Source organism: Grammomys surdaster, unplaced genomic scaffold (assembly GCF_004785775.1).
Source record: "Grammomys surdaster isolate TR1022 unplaced genomic scaffold, NIH_TR_1.0 125977, whole genome shotgun sequence".
Taxonomy (NCBI): domain Eukaryota; kingdom Metazoa; phylum Chordata; class Mammalia; order Rodentia; family Muridae; genus Grammomys; species Grammomys surdaster.
In genome coordinates, this window is record NW_021620793.1 from 2,997,861 (window position 1) to 3,010,764 (window position 12,904).

At 48.1% G+C, this 12,904-nt stretch overlaps 1 protein-coding gene across 1 annotated transcript in view; it reads right to left on the minus strand.

Moving 5' to 3' along the window:
- Positions 1–12,904, minus strand: part of Kazn (kazrin, periplakin interacting protein) — a 361,892-nt gene that overhangs the window by 253,714 nt on the left and 95,274 nt on the right. The window lies entirely within an intron of this gene.

Sequence of the window (12,904 nt, forward strand, 5' to 3'; positions counted from 1 at the left end):
ATTCTACCATCGCTACTACTCACAGGACAGTCCTAGCAAATCATTTCCTTTCCTCACTTCCTTCCTTCCTCCTTTTTCTCTTTGTAGCTTTTTGTGGTACTGTGGATGGAACCCAGGGTCTCGTATGCGCTACGTGACAGTTCTAGCACTGAGCTACGCCCTCAGCTCCATATTCCTGGATCTCATAACACAGACCCTGCCACCCTGCTACCCAGAGGGAGGGCCCGGCAAACGTTGTTGGTTCTTTATTATCTTGGCAATGAAGGTTGAGGCCAGAGCTTTGCTCATGCTAGGCACACGCTCGCTCTCCCTCTCAGCCACACCCTCAGACCAGAGATACCGTTTGTGTGCTGTGTCTTAGTTAAAAACGGAACGTGATGGTTGATCTCGGTTGTCAACTTGACTGGATCTAGAAGGAACTAAGCCAGTCCCCTGGACACATCTGGGAGAAATGATTTAAATTTCATTAATTGAGATGGGAAGACCCACTCTAAATACGGGTGCCATCTATCTTAGTTTTTTTTTTTTTCTGCACTAACACATCGCGACCATGGTAACTTATAAAAGAAAGCCTGTAATTTGGCTTACCATTTCAGAGGGGTAGCATCTATGACAGTGACACAGAGTAGACATAGGCGTGGTGGCAGGAACAGTTGAGAGCTCACGTCTTGACTCACAACCACAAGGCAGGGAGAACACACTGGGAATCACAGGGGTCTTCTGAATCCTCAAAGCCCACCACAGTGACACACCTCTGCCAACAAGGCCACACCTCATATTCCTTCCCAAACAGTTCCACCAACTGGGTACCAAGTATTCAAATATATGAGTCTATGGGGGTCATTACAATCAGCATTCCATTTTCCAGCAACAATTCAGATGTAAGAAGGTCTGAGGCAGAAGCTCTTGCTTTTTGCCTGACGATCTTCATGCCTAACTGGCGTGTTCATCTGCTCTGTTGCTTCTACTGCCTCCATTGCTTGATGCTTCCATCCTTGGCTGACATCAAAACCCAGCTTGTTTGGATGAAGACAAGCAGCTCTCTAGGACTTGTCCAGGTCTTCCTCACCAGCTGAAACAGCTAGCCTCATAGATTGAGTAGTACCAGCTTTACAGCCTCTCCAGGGGCAGATGTTTATTAGTGGATTACCCAGAGTGTATTCTGCAAGCCTATCTAATATATCCCCTTTTCATATGTGTCTGTATCAGTCAGAGTTCTGTAGAGTAACAGAATTTATAGAATGAATCTCTCTGTATAGATAGAAAGGGGATTCACTAGAATGACTTATAGTCTGTAGTTCAGCTAATCCAACAATGGCTGTCTATGAATGGAAAGTCTGAGAATCCAATAGTTGTTCAGTCCATGAGGCTGAATGTCTCAGCTGGTCTTCAGTGTACACTGGAATCCTAAAGAAGTAGGCTCTAATGCAGTGAAGGAATAGACTTACTAGCAAGGCCAAGTCGGCCAAGGGCAAAAGCTTCCTTCTTCTTTGTGCTTATAGAGACTACCAGAAAAAGGTGTGGCTCAGATTAAAGGTAGAAATTCACATCCCAAAAGATCTGGATTAAAGGTTTATCTCCCCACCTCAAAGACCCAGATTAGAAGTGGGTCTTCCCACTTCAAATGACTTAATGGGGAAAAAAAAACCCTCACAGGTGTTCAAATTTTAGTTAATTCCATACATAATCAGGTTGACAACCATGTCACCCTCTCCAGTCTCTTCCTTCAGAGAACACTGAGTAATATCATGATCAATTACTTTAAAAGCAAGTGTGTTCCCATCCTAGTAGATGGAAGGATTTGCAGAAATTCCACCAGCACTGGCACCCAGTGGGATCCAGTAGGTAGGTAGACGTTGGATTGGCTTTTGGGAAGAACAAAGTGAGAAAGGCTGAAGGGACAGTCTGCAGCTTTACTGTCCCAGGATTGCAGCACCATGGATGAGCCTAGGTATTGCCCAGAGATGGACTGATACGCTGGGGTCTCTCTTTGTTTCTTTTTTCATTCTCTGAGGCTTAGTTTCCATCCTTGTAGTATGTGGCTCATCAGAGAGGTCAAGGACACAACAAGAAAACCTACAGAGTCAATTAACGTGGACACACAGGGGCTCACAGAGACCGAACTCCCAACCAGAGAGCATGCACTGCATGGACGTAGGTCCTTACACGTAAGTAACAGATGTGCAGGTTGGTCCTCATGTGGGACCTCTAAGAGCAGGAGTGGGGTGGGTCTCTGACTCTGTTGCCTGCCTTTGAATCCCTTTCCCCTGACTGGACAGTGTTGCCTGGCCTCATTAGAAGAAGATGCACCCAGTCCTACTGCTACTTGATATGTCAAGATGGGTTGTGTCTGTGGGAGGTCTCCACTTCTTTGAGGAGAAAGGGAGGGAGGCAGAAGGAAAGAGAGGAGTGAGGGGAAGCTCTGATCAGTATGTAAAGTAAACAAATAAATTAATTAATGAAAATAGAGATGTGGTTCATTACCTTCATTTCTCAGGGACACTCTTTGTATCTATCCTTTCTCTCTCTCTCTCTCTCTCTCTCTCTCTCTCTCTCTCTCTCTCTCTCTCTCTCTTTCTCTCTTTCTCTCTCCCTCCCTCCCTCCCTCTTTCCCTTCCCCTCCTTTTCCCCTCCCTCTGTCCTTCCCTCTCTCTCTCTTTCTCTCTTTCTTTCTTTCTTAGACAGGGTTTCATCAGGTAACTCTGGCAGGCCTGGAACTCACAATGTAGACCAGGTTAGCTTCTATCTCATGGTATTCTGCCTGCTTGAGACTTCCCAGTGCTGGGTTTAAAGTCATGCACTTCTATGACCATGTCCAGAGACACTTTTGTTGTTGTTAATGAATGAAATCCAGTTTCCCAACCTCCTGAAGATGAACTTGCCTGTACAGAGCACTCTAACAGATCCTGGGTCCTCACAAACGCTCTGAAAGTCACCCTCCTACCTCCCCTGTCTTCTCATCAGCTCACCTGAGCTGTATCCAGTCTAAGTTCCGTCATCTCCAGGAGCAGGGAGCCAGGAGCAGCCTCTGCCTCCCGGAATGAATGGCCACAGGTTTATGATTTATTTGCTGATTAATTGGGTGCTCAGAGACAATTCTATGTCAATTACATTACTGGCTTGGTGAGAGACGCAGGGCTGCCAATGTCAAGAAGACTGAGCATGCCAGGGAGCAGCCAGGGTTTGGGTAACCCAGACACTACTGCAGCCATGAGGGCTTCCTTCCCTCTGTACCTGGGGAAGGAAGGGGCAAGCGCCCATGTGGTGGTGCTGTAGGAAGCCCTGTCCTCACATTCCAGTCCTCCATTGATACCAGTCAGAGAGGAAGCTTGTCTCATGACCTGAGGACTTGGGTATGCTCAAAAGTGCCCATAGTGTTTGTGGATGGCTTTAAGATGCCACTCCTGGGTGTCTCTTGTGCAGGCAGAACTGGGAATATGACCGATCACACTGCCTTTGCTTAGGTTATAGTCAGTTAGCTTGGGTGGTGGCAGGGGGACCAAGCGTTCAGAGCCAGCCTCAGAGACACAGTGAGTTTGAGCCCTGGGCTACATGAGATCCTGTCTCAAACAATCAAGGAAAAGGGAGACTATTTGAATGGGCTCTGACCTCATCAGGTGAGAGCCTGTCCCTAAGGGGCTGGAACATGTGCTGGTGACAGAGGGGCCCTGTACAGCAGGGCTCTGCAGTGAAAGGCTGGAGTGTGCCCGGCATCTAGCAAATACCACCAAAAGAACAGAGGCTGCGATCCTACAACTGCAGAGGACAGAATTCCACCAGGATACTGAACGTAATCCTGAGAGAGGATCTAGATTTCCAGAGATCAAGGCTGCCAGGCCAGGATGGAGTCTAGCCTGGAGTGGCTCGCTTCAGCGGTGAATCCAGCCCAGCCGAGCGACTGATGTGCAAGGCAACGAATGCCTGTCACTGTAAGCTACTTGCTATGTTGGGAATGACTTGTCACACAGCGCTTGATAACAGACACACAGACAACTGTCCAGCCTCTTTAACTCTCTCCAGAGAGCCTCCTGCACCTGTTCCTATGTCTCTGACACATCTCTTTCACTAGCAACCGGATACCTTTTCCTGTGTGAACACTGTGAGGGGTTGTCCTCTCCTGCCTTCCTAGATGGACTTGGCTACTCAGAAAGTGCCTCAGAAAGTGACTGAGCTCCTGGGTACCGTCAAGGCTACCCTCTGCTGAGACCGGAGCTGTGTCCGATGGACCTACACCTTGTGCTGCCTGTATGTTATGGCTCCCAAGGTTTCAAGGTCTCTGCATTTGCTTTTCCAGAGACCCAGACATCCCCAAGACCCACTGCACAGCTCTCCTGAAATGCCATCTCCTCCCCAACCCCCTGAATTTACCAGCATGACCTGTCTCTCCATGGTATTCTCTTACTACATCCTCTTCTTCCTCCTCCTATACTTCTCTTCCCTGTTCCTTCCTCCTCCTCCCCTCCTCTTTCCTCTCAGTTGCCTCTGTCTCTCATCCAGGGAATGGATGCCTGGGCCTTGTGCATATTTGGCAAGCGCTTGGTCACCAAGTCATTCCGTAGCGCTCCCCCTAACTTGCAAAGGTGCTTGACACACAGAGCTTCTGTCTGTTTTATCATTGAGCTCTTCTGAGTAGGGGATTTCAGCCTATTTTTTTTCAGCCTATTTTTTTTTTTTGAGACAGAGTCTCAAGTAGGCCCAGACAGGTTTGAGCACACTATATAATCAAAGATAACCTTGAACCTCATGCACCCGCATCTCCAGTATTGAGATTATTAAGTGTGCACCTCCACATCTGGTTTATGGGGTACAGGCAACCCAGGTATCCCAGGGTCCCCATGCATGCTAGGAAAACACTCTATCAACTGAGTTATATCTCCAGCTCCTAGCTGACATTTTGAAGGTTCCAGGACAAGGTGATTACATCTCCTTGTCTTTGGAAAGAGTCTTCTTGGCCAGGTCACAAGTTGGATGGCAAATTTGCTGGAGTGACTGAGCGAGTCACAGTTAAGACAGGAAGCCACAGAGAGGCTCATGGGAGGAAGCTGCTGTGAGGGCTGAGCTGCTCTTGGCTGGTCTTGGACCAAGCACATCTTTAGCACATCACACGAGGTTCTCAACACTAGAAATAGGTGTGTGGAACCTTTTGGAACTCCTTGCCAGGAGACATACCCCTCAGCTCTGAGGGTGCCTGGATCCCACCTCAGGCAAGCTGAAGAAGAGACAGTCAAGAGCCTTGGCAGTGGGGATGAATTTGGCAGTGGGCAGAGTGGACAGAAAGTCTCTGTTCCTATTCCAGGAACTGAGACCTTCTAATGTGTATTTGAGAAAGCAGCATTTTCTGATGATCACGAGTCTCCCTCGAACCTGTCTTGTCCAGCTTCTACCATAACTCTGAGCTCAGGCCAACAGGAATGAAGACAGACAATCTGCAGCCGTGGAAACTGCTTAGTTACCCAGGCCTGGGGCAGGAATGGCCACCGCTCTGTTAAAGTCTGAGGGTTGAAGTCAGAGTGGGGTGGGGTTGGGGGCTCTGCAGCCACTGCAGGTCCCCAGAAACACTTTTACAGACAGAGTGGTACACTCTGCATGTGTGCCTTTCCAAGAGCAGGGAACTTCTGGAGCTTCAAGTACAGCCAGGGGATCTACTTCAACTCCCAGCTCCCATGAGGCCTTTCGCCTTGACTGCCTTGTACAGCAGAAGGAGCCAAGGCACTTCCACTTCTCTGCACACTCTGAAAAGAACTTTCTTGAGAAAGGCAGGGATATGAGAGGGGGCGTGGCAAGATGGCTCCAATAGAGGAGGAGCTTGTCATCAAGCCTTAGTCGGATCCCTGGGACCCACCAGATGGAAGGGGAGGCTGAGTCTTGAGAATTGTCTTCTGATCTCCAAACATGCACGCATGCATGAACGCACGCGCGCGCACACGCACGCACGCACGCACACTGGAGTTGGAGGGAAGAAAGTTACCAGCCTGTTGGGAAGAAAGGCGAAGTGCTGGGTCATGCTCTGTGGCATAGACTCTTGGCTCAGTTCCTGTCTCCTTAGAGATGCTTCATTGGTCATCTAGATACAGCAGAAGGAACAGTCAGGGACAGCCACCAGGTCTCTCAGAGTCCCACAAGAGTGACTGAGGCCTGGATGCTCTCCCTGTTCTTTGCTATCACATGTTGTTTTCAAAGTTCCACACCATGTGAAGGAGCCTGAGAGACCTGATGTCAATGGACATTCCTCAGCCTGCTCCCTAGGCTTCAGAACACAGGCAGAAGATAAGCGAGAAAGTGAGGGATCATGGGAAATGGGAACTTCCCATCAAGTGCCTAGAAGCCTGGACATGGGACCTTTGGCAAAAATTAAAATCATTTATTGTTAATCTACAAGAAATGTTACAGAATATTTAAAGATGGATCAAACCCATCTGTCCTTCCTCCTTCCCCCAGGAGCCCTGTGATTCAGGAGTACCACCTCTCCCACGTCACAGGCAGGGATGCTGAGGTCTAGAGGGAGTAGGGAACATGCCTGTGTGGCAGCTATGCTGCCTGCAGCCCTTTCACATGCCTTCCATGCTGTGGATGCTCTGCTCATGCAGTTAAGAACCTTCACAGAGCAAGCCTGCAGGTGTCTGCAATCTGGTGGATCTTTCAGAACCCAGGGGACAGTCTGTTAAGTCACAGATCCTGGAGACCCTCCTCAGCATCTCAGGGTGGAGCCAGGCATCTGCAGGTGTTCTGAGAACTGCTCTGCTAAGCCACTGGCCATGACCAGCTCAGTTCAGCACAAATTCATCCAATCAGTTCACTGGGAAGCATGCTGACTCAGCAAGCCTAGGGTTCAAATGCAAGGCCTGTTTTTCTGTGGAGCTGGGAATGGAATCCAGGCCCTTTTGAATGCTGGGCAGGTACTCCATCGGTGAACCATCCCAGGGCCTGAAGGGCAGCTGCCTCCCATGGCCTAGCACGTGTTTGTCCAACAGGAGAACCAAGCATGGGAAAGAGAAAAAAATACTTGAAGGGATTTTTATTATCATGCACACATAAAACTCATCAAAAGAGACGTTCCAGGAGAAAACCAGGCCAGTGTGGTACCCTGCCTGACTCACCGCACACGCTGAGCCCAGCCTCTGAAACTACTCATCAGAAACTACCCTGGAGACGGGAGTCTGTATCTGAGCTGGCAGCCGTGCCTTCCAGTGATCTTGGATGAGTAACTTCACTTCTGTGAGGGAGGAGAGCTCACGTGCATTGGTGGGTTTCAGTGAAGCGTGCACTGGAGGCACAGAAGGTGGCTTACAATATGGAGTCCCCAAGTCCCTGATGTAGCAGGCAAGGCAGGAACACTCAGGTTCTCATGTAATACAGATGCTGTTGGTTTGTGGAACCTGCTTTGTGAACTTCTAGTGCCACTTTGAGCAGTGCTTGTTTCTAGAAAGTTCTGTGTCTACTCTTCAGATTTACTGTTTGCTGCTGTCCAAGTTTTCCTGCCCTGTTTTGTGTGTATGTGTGTGTGTGTGTTAGTGGTTGTGACAGTATGAAGGCTGAGGTCAACGTTCATTGATATTCTCAAGAGCCATCTACCTTGTGTGCTGGGACAGGATCTCTCATTGGTTTGGGATCTGACTGACTAGAGAGCCTCAGGGACCTGCCTTTCTCTACCTCCTCTGTGCTGGGATTACGAGCACACACATCTGCACCCAGCTTTTTCATGGGGGTTCTGGGGATTGAACTCGGGTTCTCACGTTTGTGCGGCAAGCTCTTTACTGACTGGGCCATTTCTGTAGCCCGTGTCTGTTTTGTGTGGACGTGAACAGGCGGCACCAGGAACTTAGCAGAGCCAGCAGCTGCTCCTGCTGGTCCTGGCTCATCAATGGTCCAAGGATAATTATGGACAAAGTCCTCTGTATGAAGGCTGGCTGGTGGGGCCACAAAGACTCAGGAAGGGGACCCACTGTGTCTTGGGGACTGAGATACCTGAAAGCAAGCGTCTCCTTTCTGAGATCCAGGATCCTGTCTCCTGGGGACACTTCCTCCCAGCAGAGAACAGGAACAATTAGTCACCTTGGTGACCAGGGCCCCTGTCAGCATCCAGGGCTCCATATGGGCACCAGCTTTCCCAGATGTTCCGTGGGCACACATCTGGTTCTCCCAAGCACCAGCTGTCAGTGCCCAGCTGGGAGCTGCTTCCTGGGAGAGTCGCCTGGGATTTCTCCGCATACTGGGCTTGTCAGATTTTTCTGAAACCTGGCCTTGTCTGGGGGGAATCAAACCATCAGGGACTTTATCCAGTCACAGACTAGTAGTGGGTGAGATGAGGTATACACAGGCTCCCCTCACCTTGACAACCTGCTCAAAGCCCAACTAGGCCCTATATATAGACAGTGTGGAACCAACGTTAATGGGACATGCTCAGTGGCCTCATTCCTGAAATACCAAGCAACTCTGGACATTGACCTAGAACCTTCTTCTCTCTCCCTCCTTGCATTTACCAGGAAAGATCACCATTGCATTCACATAATGATTCAGGCACCAGAGGCAGTGATAATATCTGCAACCTGCTTGTAAAATTCTCTGCTACCCCTGACCTATCAATCACTGTCTCCAGGAGTCGGAGCACCCATTACAGTCCAGGGCTAAGCTGAGGGAGCCTGGGCCAGAAGGAAAAGAAGTCATGAAAAGTCTTCATTTTTCCCAGGGGCTTCCAGGGGTCTCAGCTTCTGTTCAGACTCTCCTACTTGGCCCCTGAGTAATTAAAGATGGCTAACTCTTCTTCAGCCTTGCTATTCAGTTTCTTCCTCTGTAAATTAGGAACAGTAGTAGTACAGCTATTTAGAGGCTATGCCCATCACAGAAGAGCTCTGTGGATGCCTGTCAAGAGCCAGGGACCCCAGGAGGTACAGCAGCTCCACAGAGGAAAAAGGACAGTCCCTGTCCTCAGAGGGCTTTTGGTGAATTAGAGGAAATATTATAAAAACTAAAGTGTAAAGGGACACATGGAAAATGCCACAAAAAAGATCGGAGCCATCAGGAGCCTGCTCAGGGACAGTGTGAGTGTTCCTAGAGACTAGAGGTCTGAGGCTGGAGAGATTGCTCAGTGGTTAAGGCTGCTTTTGTAGAGGGCAACAGTTTAGATTCCAGGCCCCATATGGGGGTTCACAACTGCTGGTGATTCTAGCTCCAGGGGATCTTACACCCCTTTCCAGATTCTTTGGACATTTGTACACATATGGGTACACACACACAAACACACACACACACACACACACACAAACACGGGGGTGTTGGGGGTGAGAATCATAAGGAAAAAATGGAGCTGGGTAGGTGTACAGTAACACACAGGCAAAGTGGACAGTAGAATGTTTTAGACCAGTGCACACATTTGAAATGAAAGTCTACACGGGATGTGCCTGGTGAGCGAGGGAGAGAATGCCTGCCTGCATCAGTTGCCTACTGCTATGTAACAGGTTGTCCCCAGATATCTGCAAAATGAAATTGGTGTGTGGTCAGCTTCTCACCTCTAGTAAATAATAAGGCCAGATGGAAGAAGTCCCTTCTCCCTTCCCTCTTCCTCTCCCCCTCCCCTCCCTCTTCTTCTCCCCCTTCCCTCCTTCTTCCCCCTCCTCCCCCCTCCTCCCCTCCTCCCCTCCTTCCTCCCCTCCTTCCTTCTTTTCTTTCCTCTCCACCCCAGCTCCTTCATTTCCTTCCTTCCCTCCCTTCTTTCTACAACCTCTTAGGTATCTCTACAAACAGATACTCAGTAATCCCTTTTTAGATCCATTTTTTTCTGCCTCTCTGGTCTGCCTGGTCATTTCCTCACCCTTAACTAATGGAGATGCAGGGAGGTCGAGGCAATGGGCTGTCTTCTTCCAAACCTGGCAGAGGAAGTGAAAATTGATGAGGCATAGGGAGGAAGGGCCGGCCGGAGTTCACAAAGTAATTGAAAAGCTAGCCAGACGTGGAGGATTAGACAGCAGAAAGCCCAGTGCCTCTCCAGCCTCTCCAAGTTAAAGCAAAGGCACAGGGAAGAGATGAAGAGAGAAAGAGGAGTCACACACTGCCCCCCCCCCCCAAAACCAAAGACTTGGGTGGGAAATGGATTTGTTTACATTTCAATGAGAGAGGGGAGAGAGAGAGAGAGAGAGAGAGAGAGAGAGAGAGAGAGAGAGAGAGAATGAGAATATGAATAAGAAGAAATAACAGCTCAGACAATATGAATAAGAAGAAATAACAGCTCAGACAATTCAGACAATAAATCCGTGGATGTGTCATCCAGGCACAAGACAGGGACAGGGGAAGCTGGAAAGCAAATGGCTTAATATTTTAGATTAATTGTGAGAGTCAGTAATATGTGTCACTGGGGACTCAGAGGTGCCTGAGCCGGGCTGAGTAACCTACTTAGGTTGGTAATTATTGTTTGCATTTGTGGAATTAAGGAAACAAAAAGGCAGCTTAGAGAAAGCCCTGCAGAGCTCCCTGGACTCTAATCCCACAGTCCTGAAGCCACATCTGTGCCCCATGGGAGGCATCCTTCCTGCGACTTCTGTGTGGAGTCAAAGGAGGAGGAAGATTCTGCGTCACCCTTGCTCTGGGGCTGATTCACCACCAATGGCATAGAATCCACTTTTCCTTGGATCTCATTTATTTTGAAATTCAGAAGTTGGCTGGGGACTTAAAAAGGATATCAAAGAATAAATAAGAAAGCGACAGGGCTCACATCCCAAGCCCACAGTGCAGAGCTGATCAGTGCTAGCCCCTTGCTCCTTGGGCCTGCTTTCTTGTTCCTTGCCCAGGCTAGCCTTGAACTGAAACACCACAGCTTCACCCCCTCCTCATCCCTCCAGTTAGGTTTATAAATGTGTGCTGCTGTGTCCACCTCTGGTAGTTTTCAGAATAACATAAAAAAATGAAACATGCACCTTTTTTGGGGTAATTTGGGGATTTTGTTCTGTTTTTAAAAACTTTTTATTGATCCTTTGTGAGTTTCACATCATATACCCAGTCTCCCTCATCTCCTGAACCTTTTTTTTTTTTTTGAAACAGGGTCTCATGTAGCCTAGGCTGGCCTCTAACCCACTGTGTACCCAAGGAGGGCCTTGAACTCTTGATCCTATTGCTTCCACCTTCAAAGTGCTAGGATTACAGGTGTGTGTCAGCAGCACACCAGGTGTTAGGCGGTGCTGAGGATGAAATCCTGGGCCTCCTGGATGCTAGGCAAGCGCTGTACCAGCAAAGCCCCAGTTCTGATGAATGCGCCTTTTAACAAATGAACTCAGTCAACTACGGCCTCTTCCGAGTTCCGCTGTTGCGCGTTCACCCAAGCACAGTGGTCTCCCAGGTACCCCGAAGCCTCCAGCTTTCTTCCTGTTTCCTAGTAGCTTCTCCCCAGCTTTGACATGCACTCTTTTCCGCACCCTCATCCCCAGATTTGAGGGAAGACCCAATATTCACTTTTGAGCCTGGCTTTTTTCACTTAACTGTATCTGGTCTTATCTGTTTCCTGCAAATGACACGATTTTCTTCTTTAAAAATGGTATTATTATTATTACATTTGTTTATCTTATTATTTCTTTATTGTTTACATTTTCTTATCACATTCACTTGTATGTGTGTGGGGAGTGGTATGTGCACGTGATGGCACACAGGTGGAGCTCAGAGGACAACTCGTGGAAGTTAGTTCTCTCCCTTTGCCTTGTGGGTCCAGGGATCAAATCCAGGCCATCAGGCTTGGTGGCCGGTGCCAGTCACTGGGTCATCTTACTGGCCGGATTTTGTTCCATTTTATGGCTAATTATTCATTATGAATATATACTGTATTTTCTTTATCCGTGCATTTGTTGATGGACATTCAACCTGATGTCATATCTTAATGCTGTATGTCTGAAATTCTCCAACAAAAGTGAAAGAGACAGAGGCAAAGATGCTTCACCTGAGGGATTTTAGTTTTAAACGGAGTGGAAACTGGATACGAGCTCCAGCACCCTCAGGCAGGGGCTTGCTAACAGTCAGCTAAGCCTCATATCTCCCTTCTTACCCATCTTTGGGTGCCCCCACTAGAAATGGCTAGGGACACATCTCCCAAATACTTTCCTATGAATGTTTCAACATCTACTGGGCTATCTTGGTTTTTTGCTTATTACTTTATAAGCTTCTGTGGTTACTGAACACAAAACAGTATTAGAAAAATGCATATTTATTTCTTCTTGTTCAACCACATAAACTTTGGTCACCAAAAGATGTTCGTGTGTATGCATGTGTATGCACACACATATATATGTGTGTGTGTGTGCGTGTGTGTGTTTGTGTAGGTACACTTACCTGTGTGTGCTTATGTGGAGGTCAGAGGTCATGTTGAGTGTCTTCCTCTATTGCTCTTTATTTTTTGAGACGAGGGGATCTGTTATGGAACCTGGAACTCCATGTTTTGGTTAGGTTGGTTGGCTAGCCCTCAAGCACCTGGTACCTGTGTACTTCTGTCGCACAGTGCTAGGGTTATGAATGTGTGCCATTTTGCCCAGTTTTTGAGTGGGTGCTGGGGATTTGAACTTAGTTCTTTGTGCTTGTGCAGTAAGTACTTTACCTACTGAGCCATCTCCCTAGCTTTTGAAAGGTCATTCATTCAATTGAACTCTTTATGTTAATTGGACGGAATGTTATAGCCACTCCATGACCTGAGAATACTCCAGTGTATAAGATTTGCAAACTATCTAATTGCTTTTCCTAACAATATCATATCTACCCTGTAATGGATGCATAATTTTATTCTATAACAACAAATCATCACATATACCGGGGTACCACAGTTTGAACCTGAACATATTCCCCTCTAGTTTCTGTGTACAAGTTTGTGCATGCCCGCACATGCCACGACATGTGTGTGAAAGCCACGGGGGTCGGTGTCTTCTTCCATTTTGCT